Genomic DNA, 13,153 nt, shown 5'->3' with positions numbered 1-13,153 from the left:
CAGTGCAACTACCCCCTACATCACTGCCTCCTGAGTCAGCAGTCATGGCCATGCCCAGGGGGTGGGTTTGGGGGTTTGGCTGCTCCATCTGCTGTGCCTGGGGTGTCATGAGCAAGACTCAAGTCAGACAGAAAGGCCTGGGCCCCCTGATAGCACCAGCAGGAAGGAATGCCACCCTGGTGAGTGAGTGGGGCCCAGGGCAACTCATGCCCCGCCCCCTCCCTGTCACTGGGGTGTGGCCTGGCCTCTCCTGCCTCCCTCTTCCCCTGCCCAGCCTGGCATCGGCACAGTCCACACACTGCTCTCCTTGCAGCCAACACAGGCCTCCCGACCACAGGTAATGGGACATGTGCTGGGTGAGGGGCAGGGTGAAGGGTTAGTTTTCAGAACAGCCTCTTCCACCGGCTGACCTGTTGTGGTTCCTAGGTGGGCCTGGACTTGAACCCCAGCTCCATGCCTTCCTAGCTGGGTGAGTGCCTCCGTCTCCATCTCTGGAGGTATCGGGGGAGGATGACAAATATTCACCTCCCTGGGTTGTTTTGAGGCTTCAGCCAGCCCGTAGCAGGTGACTGACTCCTGATTCTGTTGCTCACTTGCTGCAGGACCTTCAAAAACCCCTTGGTGCCTTTGAGCCTCAATTACCCCATTTGTGAAACGAACGTCCAGACTAGATCTCTAAAGGCTTCGCCCACTCTGCCCTTGTGGAACCAAACACTTGGGAGAACAAAGATGTTTCCCCCCAAAGCATCCCGGTCTCTGTGCTTTGCCAGCAGGTGAAGGCAGCTGCTCTCTAGACACTTCCTTTGGAGGCACCCTGGGTCCTCTGGCCAGGCCCAGTAGACTGGAGAGGGTGAGGAGGCCAGTCCTCTGCCTTGGGCTCAAAGGCACCTTTGGGGAGAAAATGCTGAACAGGCAGAGCCAGGCCTTGGGGGAGGAGAGGCCTGCTCCCGTCAGAGAGGCCCACCCAGGTGGCTTGGCCTGGAGGGAGCCCCACCCACCCCAGTCTCGCCTCCCCCCCACTTGCCCCTCCAGTGTCTGGAGCCCCCTCTGCTGGGAGCATCCCAGCCCCTCCTCAGAGACAGCCTTCCGGCTGGAGGCCCAATCCATTTCCTTTTTAAGGGCGACTAGAAAGATGACAGTCATGTGCTTATTATTTTATACTGCTTTGTTTAGAAATTGCCAGAAAAGTTGAGTCAGGAGTGTGTGTAAGGGAAGTGTGTGGTGTGTTTTGTTTGGGGTCCAAACCGTGGAGATCTATACATAATGGGACCTCCCCCCACCCCCTCCCCCTGTCTCTGAAACTCCTAGAACTCGGCTAGTGTAGCCCTCTAAAATGCTAGGGTACCTGTGCTTTGAAATCCTCTCCAGGCTACTGTTTCAGAGAGATCTCTTTCACGCACTGCTTCCACACCAGGGATGTACTGGGCATGGTGCTGCCAGAGGCCTTATTTCACTCTTAACAGCAACCCGTGTGAGAAGTCCTCTTTTTTTCTTTAGTAACAACTTTATTGAGACATTATTCACATGCCATCAAGTTCCCTTTTAAAGTGTACAAGTCAGTGATTTTTAGTATATTCACAGAGTTATGCAACCACCACCACTTATATCTAATTTAGAATTTAGAATTTTTATCATCCCCAAATAAACCCCATACCCTTTAGCAGTTAACCCGCATTTCCTCCTTCCTCTGGCAACCACTCGCCTACTTTGTGGATGATCTCTATGGATTTGCTCATTATTTAAGTGGAATCATACAATAAGTGATCCTTTCTGACTGGCTTTTTTCACTTAGCATCACGTTTTCAAGGTTTATCCTTGCTGTCACACGTCATCAGTCCTTCGTTCCTCTTTGTGGTTGAATGGCGTTGTGTGATCATATCACGTTTTGTTTCTTCATTCATCAGTTGATGGGTTGTTTCCGCTTTGTGACTGTTGTGAATAAAACTGCTGTGGCCATTCGTGTACAAGTTTTTGTTACAATCCCACCAACTCTACACGAAGACTCCAAATTTTCCACACCCTTACCAGCATTTGTTATTATCTGGACTTCTTATTGTAGCCATCCTAGAGGGTATGAAGTGAGATCTCACTGTGGTTTTGTTTTGTTTAAGTTTTATGTATTTCGGTATTCTCTACACCCAATGTAGGGCTCAAACTCACAACCCTGAGATCAACAGTCTTCAGCCAGCCAGGTGCACCTCTCATTGTGGATTTGATTTACATTTCTGTATTGATGACATGTGGACAGCATTCCGAGTACTACTGACCATTTCTTTAGAGAAATGTCTGTTCAAATCCTTTGACAGTTTTATTTTAAATTAAATCTTTTCTAAGTTTATTTATTTATTTTGAGAGAGAGAGAGAGAGAGAGCGCACAAGCGGGAGAGGAGTGGAGAGAAAGAACAGGAGACAGAGAATCCCAAGCAGGCTCTGCGCTGCCAGCACAGAGCCAGACCTGGGGCTCGAACTCACTAACCATGAGATCCTGACCTGAGCAGGAACCAAGAGTCAGAAGCTTAACGGACTGAGTCACCCAGGTGCCCCCTTTTGACGATTTTAAAATGAGGTTGTCATTTTATTTTTGAGTGGTAAGCATGCCTGTTTTTCCAAGGGAGGTTTCTGAGGCTCTGAGAATGAATGTGGTATGCAGTGATCTCAGTCAGTGGAAGGGATCTCAGTTCAGTGGTGGGATGGTGGGAACTGAATCCAGGTCTGTCCGACATTCATGAGCAAGCAAGCTCCTTCTCTCACTCTGGATGACTGCTTTCTGGTGTTCACTGTTGCCAATTGCATGTGTGAGGGGCGGGAGAGGGGGAAAGAGAGAAACAGGAAAAAAGATGGAAAAGAGAGAGAGGAGACAGACAGTGAAACTAAGATGACAGAATGAGAAAGGAGGCTGGATTGGCTTTGGCTGTTTTTATCTATTTACCTAGATATCTAGTTATTTATTTGAGAGAGAGAGAGAGAGAGAGAGAGAGAGAGAAAGTATGTGCAAGGGGAGGGAGGAGTGGAGGTGGAGAGGGAGGGGCAGAGGAAGAGGGAGAAAAAGAATCTTTAAAAAAATTTTTTTAATGTTTATTTCTGAGAGAGAGACAGAGAGACAGAGAGACAGAGAGACAGAGAGAAAGCATGAACAGGGGAGGGACAGAGAGAGGGGGAGACCCAGAATCCGAAGTAGGCTCTAGGCTCTGAGCTGTCAGCCCAGAGCCAAACATGGGGCTCAAACCCACAAACCATGAGATGGACACCTAACTGGATGCCTAATCGACTGAGCCACGCAGGTGTCCCAAGGGAGAGAAAGAATCTTAAGCAGGTCCACGTTCAGTGTTCAGAGCTCAGTGCAGAGTCCAATGTAGGGGCTCAGTCTCATGACTGTGAGATCATGACCTGAACTGAAATCAAGAGTCAAATGCTTAACCGACTGAGCCACCCAGACACCCCTGGCTCTGGCTGTTTAAATAGGCACCCACCTTGGAAAGTCAGAGCTGGGGAAAACCTTTTCAGAGTTTTTGGTTTCTTCGCATTAATCTGCAAACACTGGGGCGGGGAGGGGCTCTAAAATTTTTACTGGGGGCTACACCGCACCCCCTAATTTTTCTTTGTTCCTAAATCTGAAACAAATCTGATTCAACCCCATAACCCAAACAGGGAGCAGTGTCCCCTAGTGTCTCACTGGGTTTAAGCATCTGGAGCCGTGGTTGTCACACTTTTTGATTGCATACGCTTCTCCAGAAAAATGCTTTAGGCACCCCCAACAGATACATATTTACTGACTTAGAAATTACATACAAGTACGTGATGATTGACTAATGTCTAAAGGCCCAATATACACTTAGAGTGAAATTAATCACGGACAATAGTGGATGGGAGTCCACCTCTAGAGTAGTTTTTCTGTTCTTATGTCAGTCGGCAATATACTGAGCGTATGAGACCCCATTCATTGTTGTTTTCAGTTGGTAAGGTGGCTGACGCAAGACTTGAGCGGCCGGCGGTCTGTCCCGCACTTTTCCTGCTGCCTGCTTGTATTTTCTCGATTGGCGTTATCTCCATCCTCAGTTTCTCTGCAGGGCTCTTTGAAGCCGTTTGTCCATTCCGTGGAGGCTGATTTGCTTAAAATGCATTGTTTAATCCTCAGATCTATCCAACCTGGCACCACAATGTATGGCAGTAGGCTGAATGTAGAGAAACGAAAGACAAGGCCACAGCTTCCCGCTGGCCCTGGGAACCTCTCCCTTAGTAGACATGATGTTCAGTATCTGGTATACAGCTGGGGGTGCACATCAAGGTTGAACTATATACTGTTTAACTGTCTTTAGTCAAAAGTAAAGGAGAGAGACATAGACTGAGATTATAATTTGAAAGACTAATAGGTTCTGAGCTAAGGACATCTAAGCCAACCTCTGCCATTCCTCAGCTTGCCACCTCTCCTGGCAGGGTGCTCATGACCACCCAGAGTAGTGCCCTGCTCCTCCACCCACTTCTCGTGGGTCTGATCTTAATACCCCCCCCACATCCCCTGGATTATCTCTGTTTGTCCAGACTCTATTCTGTTCAAAACCTAGAATTGAACCTAGGATGGGAGATGGTGAGATACGGGTCACCTTCTTCATTTTAGGCTCTGTGCTTCTGTTAATGTGACCTAAGACTGTGTTAGCTTGGCTCTGTAGCTCTATCACCTTGTTGGCTCATACTACACTTCAACAAACATTGATTATGAACTTACTGTGCGCTAAACATCAAGTTAGATGCTTGTGCTAACATTTATTTACCTTTCAGAGGGTCTTTTAAAAATCCTAGGTCTTTCTCTATGAACATCCTCTAAGCTGGGCTCACCCACCTTCTTTCTGCATACTTGATGTTGTCGCGTTTTAGCCTAAGTGCCACCCTGCACTGGTCAGAGGCAACCTTAGGCCCTGGCTGCTTTGTTGGGTATGCTGTGGCCAAAAGAGTCACCTAGATTCATGACAGGTCTGTCTGGCTGTGGTCAGCTGGCTGGGCAGCACGGCTTGTCGTCCCACCACTAAACTGCCCGGATGGACTTGGGACAAGATGGTGAAAGAGGTGCACGCTGCGGCGTCTTCCTTCTTCCTCTGTGAGGTTCCCTCCATGCTTAGACTTCAGACTCAGATCTGAGTTCATAGCCAGATGCCCCACTGTGTGACCTTGGGCAAGTCCCTTTCCTTTTAAGGGCCTCGGTTTTGGTCTCTCGGCTACAATTCTGTGGGATTCTAGCTTGGAGAAAGGGAGAGACGGCCAAACCTGGGGAGCTGGGGTGGGTAAGGTGAGCCTGGGGCAGGAAGGGGGAGGGTGCTGAATGAAGAAAAAGGAGTGTGAACAAGTAATATAAAAGAAAGAAGGAGATGCTAAAGAAACTTTGCCAGCCTACCATTTCTTTAAGCTCTTAAATTTTAGTATTTTATGACTTCTTTTTATGAAGCCCTTTGTCTAAGCCAGGGGCTAGAATATAGTAGAGAGCAAGAAAAACATGATTTTTATTCCCAGGGAGCTCAGAATTAGCGTTCTTTTCATCTCAATGCTCCCAGCAACCCTGCAGGACAGTGACACTGATCCCCATTTTACAGACAGGGAAACTGAAGCTCAGAGAGGTAAAGTGATTTACCCAAAGTCACAGAGTTGGGAGCAAAGTGATGAAGCATGACCTGAGTGGGCTCTGTCAGACCCCTTTGCTGCAGTGACTTAATCAAGATACCCTCAGTATAATGTCCTGGCTAAGGGCATGATAATTTTGTCATGAACTTTCCTATCTACAACCCCATACGAGCTCCAAAATGTGAATAACACATTATTCTCTCTTGTAGATGAGAAAAACAACCTACAGGGGGGAAGTGATGTACCCGAGGGCACAGAATGGGTTGGGGGCAGGGCCAGGACTAGGTTCTTGGTCTCATGAGAGCTGACTCAGTTTCCTCTCCCAGCCCCTGCCCTGGGGCTGCTGAGAGGATTGACCACCCCACACCTTGGGATCCCAAAACTGCTGATAAGCTCTGCCCCTGGCTTCTGAGGGTCTGTTTCTGATTCATTGCCTTCTCCAACTATCCCGATGGAGGAATGGAGGAACTCTGGACTTGGGAATTGGCACTGTCCAAAGTGGGCAGCGACAGGGCCCAGGCCTGGACTTTAGGATGGAAAGGCTGACCCTGGGCATGTCAGGGATTGAATCAGATGGCATTTCCCAAAGCTGTGCCAAAAGACATTGAATGACATTCTGGGGAAAAGGACAATGCTCTTGCATAGTTTGGGGAAGGGTTGGATTTAATAGGGCAAAAGAGCTTTCACTCCTGCAGGCCTTTTCAGAGCCTTTAATATTCAATTGCACATTGTGGAGCTCCTAGATGAGGGCTATGAAAAGTAGTGTTGACCAAACTTCTCTGACTACAAAATCCCCTTTTTACCTGGAGTATTTCAAGGGGCTGCTGTTCCCTACAAGATACTGTATGTATCTTATTATTAGAACATGCTGTTCTGGGCTTTCCTGCAAGTCACATCAACCCTGGGGCCCAAAGTTCTTTGCTCACTCGATGAATCTTGAAGAAGTTAACTGGAGGGTCGGACTGGTTTTCTAGAATGTCAAAGCTGGAAGAACCTTATAGAGCGCATCCCAACTTCTAGATATGGGGAAACTGAAGCCCAGGGCAATCCGGCAATGCGTTTGGAGGGATGAGGCCAGAGGCAGGCAGGGAGGCTATTTTTTTAACACTAGGGAGAGGTTCTGGCAGTCTGAGTGGACCACACTCTGCCTAGCATGTGATGCCTTTGTTAACGATGCAGACTTCCCTGAGCCACATCCTAACCCTAACTTTGCTCCTAACACCAGCCCCCTGAATGAGAACCTTCCAAGGAGAGAGTTCTGGGACTCTGCCTGTCAACAGTGCTCCTGGGGAAATTGGATCATTAGCCAAATTTGGGAGACACTGAGCATGGACAAAGGGAGAGGATACTCTCATTTATTTATTAAGCCAGTGTGGTAGGCTTGTTGTGGGCATAATATCATTTAATCCCCACAACACTCTCAGAGACAGATATTAATACCCCATTTTATAGATGGGAAACTGAGGCTGAGAGGAACCAGGCACCTAAGGACAGGGATAAGAACATAGTTACAACCAACTCCAAAGCCCTCAGTCCCCTTATCAAATCTCTTGGGAGGCAGGCAATGGGAACAGAAAAGCCAGGCCCTAGGGGCGCCTGGGTGGCTCAGCTGATTAAGCGATTAGATTAAGCAAGTCTGACTTCAGCTCAGGTCATGACCTTGAAGTTCGAGGACCCCTCGTCGGGCTCTGTGCTGACAACTCAGAGCCTGGAGCTTGCTTCAGATTCTGTGTCTCCCTCTCTCTCTGCCCCTCCCTCGGTCATGCTCCGTTTCTCTCTCTATCTCAAAAATAAACATTGAAAAAAAGAAGAAGAAAAGCCAGGCCCCCCTGATGGGAAAATGGGACAAGTTTGGGCTTTGCCTGGCTGGGAAGGAAATATTGGAGGCATCCTTCCTATCTCTGGAGTTTGGGGGCCCAGGAGCATGGTGGAGTCAGACAAGGAACCTGGTTTAGGACGAAAGAGGCTCAGCCTCTTCAGGGCTCTAGGTTGTGGCGGGCACTGGGGGTTAGAGACTGTGGCAAGCCGACTAACAGCCCCCAAAATGTCTGCATCCTAATCTCTGGGAGCTAAGTTAGGTTACATGGCAAAGGAGAATTAATGTTGCGAATGGAAGTAAGGATGCTCATCAGCTGACCTTAGCACAGGGAGATGATCCTCGATGACCTGGGAGGGCCCAATGTCACACTGACACAAGGATCCTTAAAAGTGGAAGAGGGAGGGAGCACCTGGGTGGTTCGGTCGGTTGAGCATCGGACTCTTGATTTTGGCTCAGGTCATGACCGTAGGGTCATGGGATCGAGCCCTGAACTGGGCTCCACACTGAGCATGGAGCCTGACTGAGATTCTCTCTCCTTCTGCCCTCTCCCCTACTCTCTCTCTCTCTCTCTCTCTCTCTCCCTCTCTCTCTCTAAAATTAAAAAAAAAGTGGAAGAGGGAGGCCGAAGAGGTCAGCATGGTGCAAGGTGAGGAGTTGAGCTGACAGTGCTCGCTTTGCAGATGGAAGAAGGCGCCAGAAGCCAAGGACTGTGGGTGGCCTCTAGAAGCTGGATAAAGCAAGGAGATTAAGGGGGGTTGGGGAGGAGAAGCAGCAGCAAGGAAATTTATTTTCTCCTAGGGCCTCCAGGAAGGAACACAGCCCTGCTGACCCCTTGCTGTTAGCCCAGTGAGACCTGTGTTGGACTTCTCACCTATAGGACTGTGAGATGCTAAACTGGTGTTGTTTTAAGCCACTATGTTTGCATCACAAGTCAGAATCCTGAGAGAGAGAGAAAGAGAGACAGAGAGAGAGGCTGATGGTCTGACCTGAGTTCAGGGCAGTGACCCCTCTAGAATTTCCATATCAAAGGAACTTAGGGAGCAGGTTGATCAGTTTGGGAGATGCTTGTCTTGGAGCTGTGTCTGCCAGACCAGGATACACTTTATTTTAGGGTGTGTGCCCGTCTGGGGTGGCTTGGGAAGCCCGAAGGAGATTCTGGAGATTCTTGCCCCCTTGGTGTAATCACGAGAAGAAGGGGCTTCAGTCCCAGGTGGACAAAAATGACACATGTCCACGCCTTGGGCAGCAGCTGCTGTTTCTGTTTCCAGTTCCCTTTACTGGCCGGGACCTGTTTAACTCTGGCTCTGCGTTTGTGGCTTCTAGGCACAACGCTGCAGTCTACCTACAGGAAAATGGCCATTAGCCTGACCTTCAGGGCCCAGGATGATTTTCCCCAACCTCACGGGGTTCCTACCCCTTCAACTTCCTGCCACATGCTTCTTCTAATAAACCTTTATCCCGTTCTGCCTTTTGCCACCTGTTGAAATCCAACTCGGTACCCCCCAACCCCCGGCCCCCTCCCCAAGGCGGGGCACCGGAGAAAGGGGACCAGCTCCTGAATCCAGAGTCAGGGTTCTGGATCCAGCCTGGCCCCTGAGTTGCCATAAAACCTTTTACAGTTCCTCTCCATTTTTGGGTCTCAGTTTTCCGTCTGTAAAATGGGACAATAATCCCTTCTCTGCCTCTCTTCTGGTTAGCATGAGGATCAAATGAGCTGCATAGGGAAGGCACTGTGAGGCTGTCATGGCTCAGTGTCCCCTAGTATCCCTCCCAGCCTGGGCCCAGGCCCTTGTGACAGCAGGAGCTTAGGAATTTGGGGCTGAACTGAAGGGGAAATCCAGTTTAGCAAGATCTGTGGGTGCAGAGGCCCTGGCATCACCCATGACTCAGCAGGGCTGGGCCTTTTTGGAGAAAAGCGCTAGAAAGGCATTCCTCGCAGGCTCAGTCGCCGATAGGGGGTTACCTGCGAGAGGGGGTTTTAGGGGCCTCTAACCGGGATCAGGGAATGGAGGCTCTCAGCTGGAGCAGGGATTGGATTCGAGTCCACCGGTCAGCTGGGCGACCTTGGACAAGTCACTTGTCTGGCCGAACCTCAGCTTCTTCCTGTGTAAAATAAGACTTGCGCTCGTGAAGTGAGATCTTGGAGAACATGCCATGTTCTCTTTCCTCTCTCTGCTTTCTTCTTTCCTCACTTCTGTCTCAACACCCCTTGGTCCATCTTGCTTCAAAGGAGGTCACACACTGTGAACTTGACCTTTTAGAAGCCCGTCCCAGCGATCCCTCTGCCAGTGCCTGATGCTCTACCATTAGTGCTGTCCTTTTGAGTTAAGCATTGCCCTGCACATGGATTCTCGAGCTTTAATTTTTTTTAATTCTATTTATCCTTTCTCATAATAGAAATGTGGGTGGAGGAGGGATGGGGCAAGGACGTTAAAAGGAGAAAGAGGGCTGCCTCAGTTCCAACCTCCATGACAGTTCCATTAGTTCCATTGCCCTTGCTTCTGATGGCTGAGCTGACAAAGTGCCGGAGGAAGTTCCTTTGGCTATGAGGACCCTGCTCGGGGCTCCACCAGTGGCTGACTACAAGCCATGTCAGCATCATTTGCATAGCACTCCCATGACTTAGTGGCTTCATTCCTGGTGCTAATGACAAGGGCCTGAGAAGAGGTGGCAGCTCACTCCTTCCATCTCCCATCGTGGACAAAGCAACTACTTTGTTCAGCCACTTACTAGTTATGGCCCTGAGAAAGTTTCTTAGTTTCCCTGTGCCTCAGTGTTCTTATCAATAAAATGGACGCAACCAGCGTGAGCCCTCACAGAGTCGTGGTGAGCACTCCGTGAGATAACATGTGTGACGCGCTTACATCGTTGCCTGACAGATAGTAAGTACTTTGTTGTCATGGTTGCCATCGTCATCATCACCATCATCATCATCACATCTTTCCTTTAGCCACGCCCTGTGTAGGGTTCAGTGACACAGAAATGAAGCAGTCTTAGTCTCTCCCTTCACCCTGGGTTCCAGCTCTAGTGGAGGAGACACACCCTGGGTGTGTCAGACGCTCTGCTGAGCCCTGAGCAGAGAGATCTGAAGGTGAATAAGAACAGTGGTCCCTGGAATTGTGCAACAAAGTGCCCTCCCTTGAGGAAGAAGAGTCTGGTATGAGGCAGAATTGACTAGGCTCAGGAGAGCAATATGCCTGGGGATAAGGTGGAGGTCCACTCTGGGCCTCCCCCAAATCCCTTCCTTCTTTAGAGTTGTTTCCTGCAACTGTTTCCCATGTGGGACAAAGCCCCTTGCCTGTATGCCTTTGCACATTGTTCCCTCTGGCCCTTCCAAACTCACCCCAGCATTCCCTCCTTCAGGAATCTTCCCTGACTAACTCTGGTCTGATTTGTCCCCTGGGCTCCCACAGCCCCCTGGTCTACCACAAAATTCCTTGAGGACAGGGATGTAACTTGTTCACCATGTATCCCCAATGCTAGCACATAGTAGGTGCTCAATTAACATAAATGTGATATAGGAAAGGGGAAGTGTGTATCAAAAATTCTGACTACAGGGGCTCCTGGGTGGCTCAGCTGGTTCATGTTCAAGGAAGGAAGGAGACCCAAGGCACAGCACCAGCACTGTTGGTTTCTTTTGTCAGGAGAAGCAAAACCTTTCCCAGAACCCCAGCCAAACCCCTGCTCACTTCTCCTCGGCCAAAACTGGGTCGCATGGCCACTCCCAGATACAAGGGAGGTTGAGAAAACAAGTATCTAACTGGAGCTGGAAGAACAAAATTGCAGTTTTGTTAGCAAGAAAGAAGGGCAGGGCTGAGTAGGGTACGGTAGGGAGGATGAGGACTGGTTAGGCAACTAGCACAGGGCTTTATAAAGGAGGTGACATTTTAGCTGTGCCTGGAAGGTCAGACACTACTTTGACAGGGCATGGGCAGGCCTGGGGCTGGACACCGAATGGTCGAGAGTAATAGGAGGTCTGTAAAAGAGGAAACTCACATTCACTGAGCCCTGCTAAGGGCAGGCCCTGGCCATCTTTCCTCCCTGTGGTTCTACCGTCACCAGTTCACAACTGAGATCACTAGAGCTGAGAGAAGGGGACCTGTCTGCCCAAGGGCATCCCATGCACAGGTGACAGGAATGTGGTTGGACCCTGGTCCATCTGCTTGTATACACTATACAAATGGTGTCTTCAGGGACGCTGAGGGGAGGAGGATTAAGGGAGTGAGGTAAGGAGGCTGGAGATTGGTTAGGTACTAGCAACTGGCACAGGGCTTCATGAAGGAGGTGGCATTTGAGCTGTGCTTGGAAGGTCAGATACAAATTTTGACAGTAAGAAAGAATGGCCTAGGTCTGGAGGCCTGACTTCATCTCAGCTGGCATTTATTTCACTCCTGCTTTATACCAAGCATTGTTCTAAATGCTTTACGTGTTTTAATTCATGCCATTTTCGCAACAACACTATGAGAGAAGCACTATTATTGTCCCCATTTTACAGATGAGGAAACTGCAACAGCGAGAGATTAATTTGCCCAAGATCCATAACTAGAAGTGTCTGATAGGATCCAGGCCCAGATGGCCTGCCTTTGAGGCACAGGGAAGGATATTGCCTTGCCAAGGTCTTGTGGTGGATTAAGAGTAGATTCTGTACCAGGGCTCCTGGGTGGCTCAGTCAGTTAAGCATCCGACTTCAGCTCAGATCATGACCTCATGGTTTGTGAGTTTGAGCCCCACATCGGGCTCTCTGCTGACAGCAAAGAGCCTGCTTTGGATCCTCTGTCTCCCCCTTCTCTCTTCCCCTCCCCTGCTCACTCGCTGTCTCTCTCTCTCTCTCTCTCTCTCTCTCTCTCAAAAAAAGAGTAGATTCTGCACTAAAAACAACCGTACATACATGTAAAAACCCAAAACTCATAGATACAGGGAACAGATTGGTGATTTCCAGAGACAGGGGCTGGGGATGGCTGAAATGGTCAGTCAAGAGGTACAAACTTTCAGGAATAAAATAAATAAGTCCTGGGGATGTAATGTACAATATGGTCACTATGGTTAATAATACAGTAGTGCATATTTGAAAGTTGCTAAAAGAATAGATCTTAAAAGTTCTCATCATAAGAAAAAGAATTTGTAACTCTGTATGGGAACATATGGTAACTAGATTTACTGTGGTGATCATTTCACAATGTATACAAATATTGAATCATCATGTTGTACACCTGAAACAGATATGATGTTATATGCCAATTATACCTCAATAAAAAATCTTAACACAATTACATTTTTAAAAAAGAATAGATTCTCTATACAAGTGGTTCTCAAGTGGGGGTGACTTTTGCCCCCGGGGGACATTGAGCAGTATCTGGAGACATTTTTGACCATCACAACAACTCGTTGGGGGATGCTCCTGGCATCTAGTCGGGAGGCTAAACACCTCGCACATACAAAGAATCATTGGTGCTGAATGTCAGGAGCGTTGAGGTTAGTAACCCTAATCTAAACTGGTCAGAGAGTAGGGAATCTACCCCAAGTTGAGGGCTTAGCCTCTGAACTGGGAGAAGAAATATGGGAGGCTTCCAAATGAAGCCTGCACAACAGGCAATGCTGCTGTAACAAATAGACCAAATCACAGGCTCAAATAAGAGAGAAGTTTATTTCTGTGCACATAGCTGATCAGAGGCAGGTTCGGATGGGCTGGTGGCTCTGGGGCATGAGGCCTTTCCAGGCTTAGAT

The 13,153-nt window shown here is 48.8% G+C and overlaps 1 protein-coding gene across 5 annotated transcripts in view; it reads left to right on the top strand.

Moving 5' to 3' along the window:
• The first annotated feature begins 265 nt into the window (after window positions 1-265).
• The window catches only part of TMEM40 (transmembrane protein 40), a 31,562-nt gene continuing 18,674 nt past the window's right edge, over window positions 266-13,153 (top strand). For all 5 annotated transcript variants that reach the window (XM_042927548.1, XM_042927547.1, XM_042927545.1 and 2 more), the window contains exon 1: window positions 266-337. The gene's annotated coding sequence lies outside the window, so the exon portion shown is untranslated. The remainder of the gene's footprint in view (window positions 338-13,153) is intronic.

This window comes from Panthera leo, chromosome A2, assembly GCF_018350215.1.
Source record: "Panthera leo isolate Ple1 chromosome A2, P.leo_Ple1_pat1.1, whole genome shotgun sequence".
NCBI lineage: Eukaryota > Metazoa > Chordata > Mammalia > Carnivora > Felidae > Panthera > Panthera leo.
Note: the sequence above shows the minus strand (reverse complement) of the source record. Positions and strands in the feature narration are given on the sequence as shown.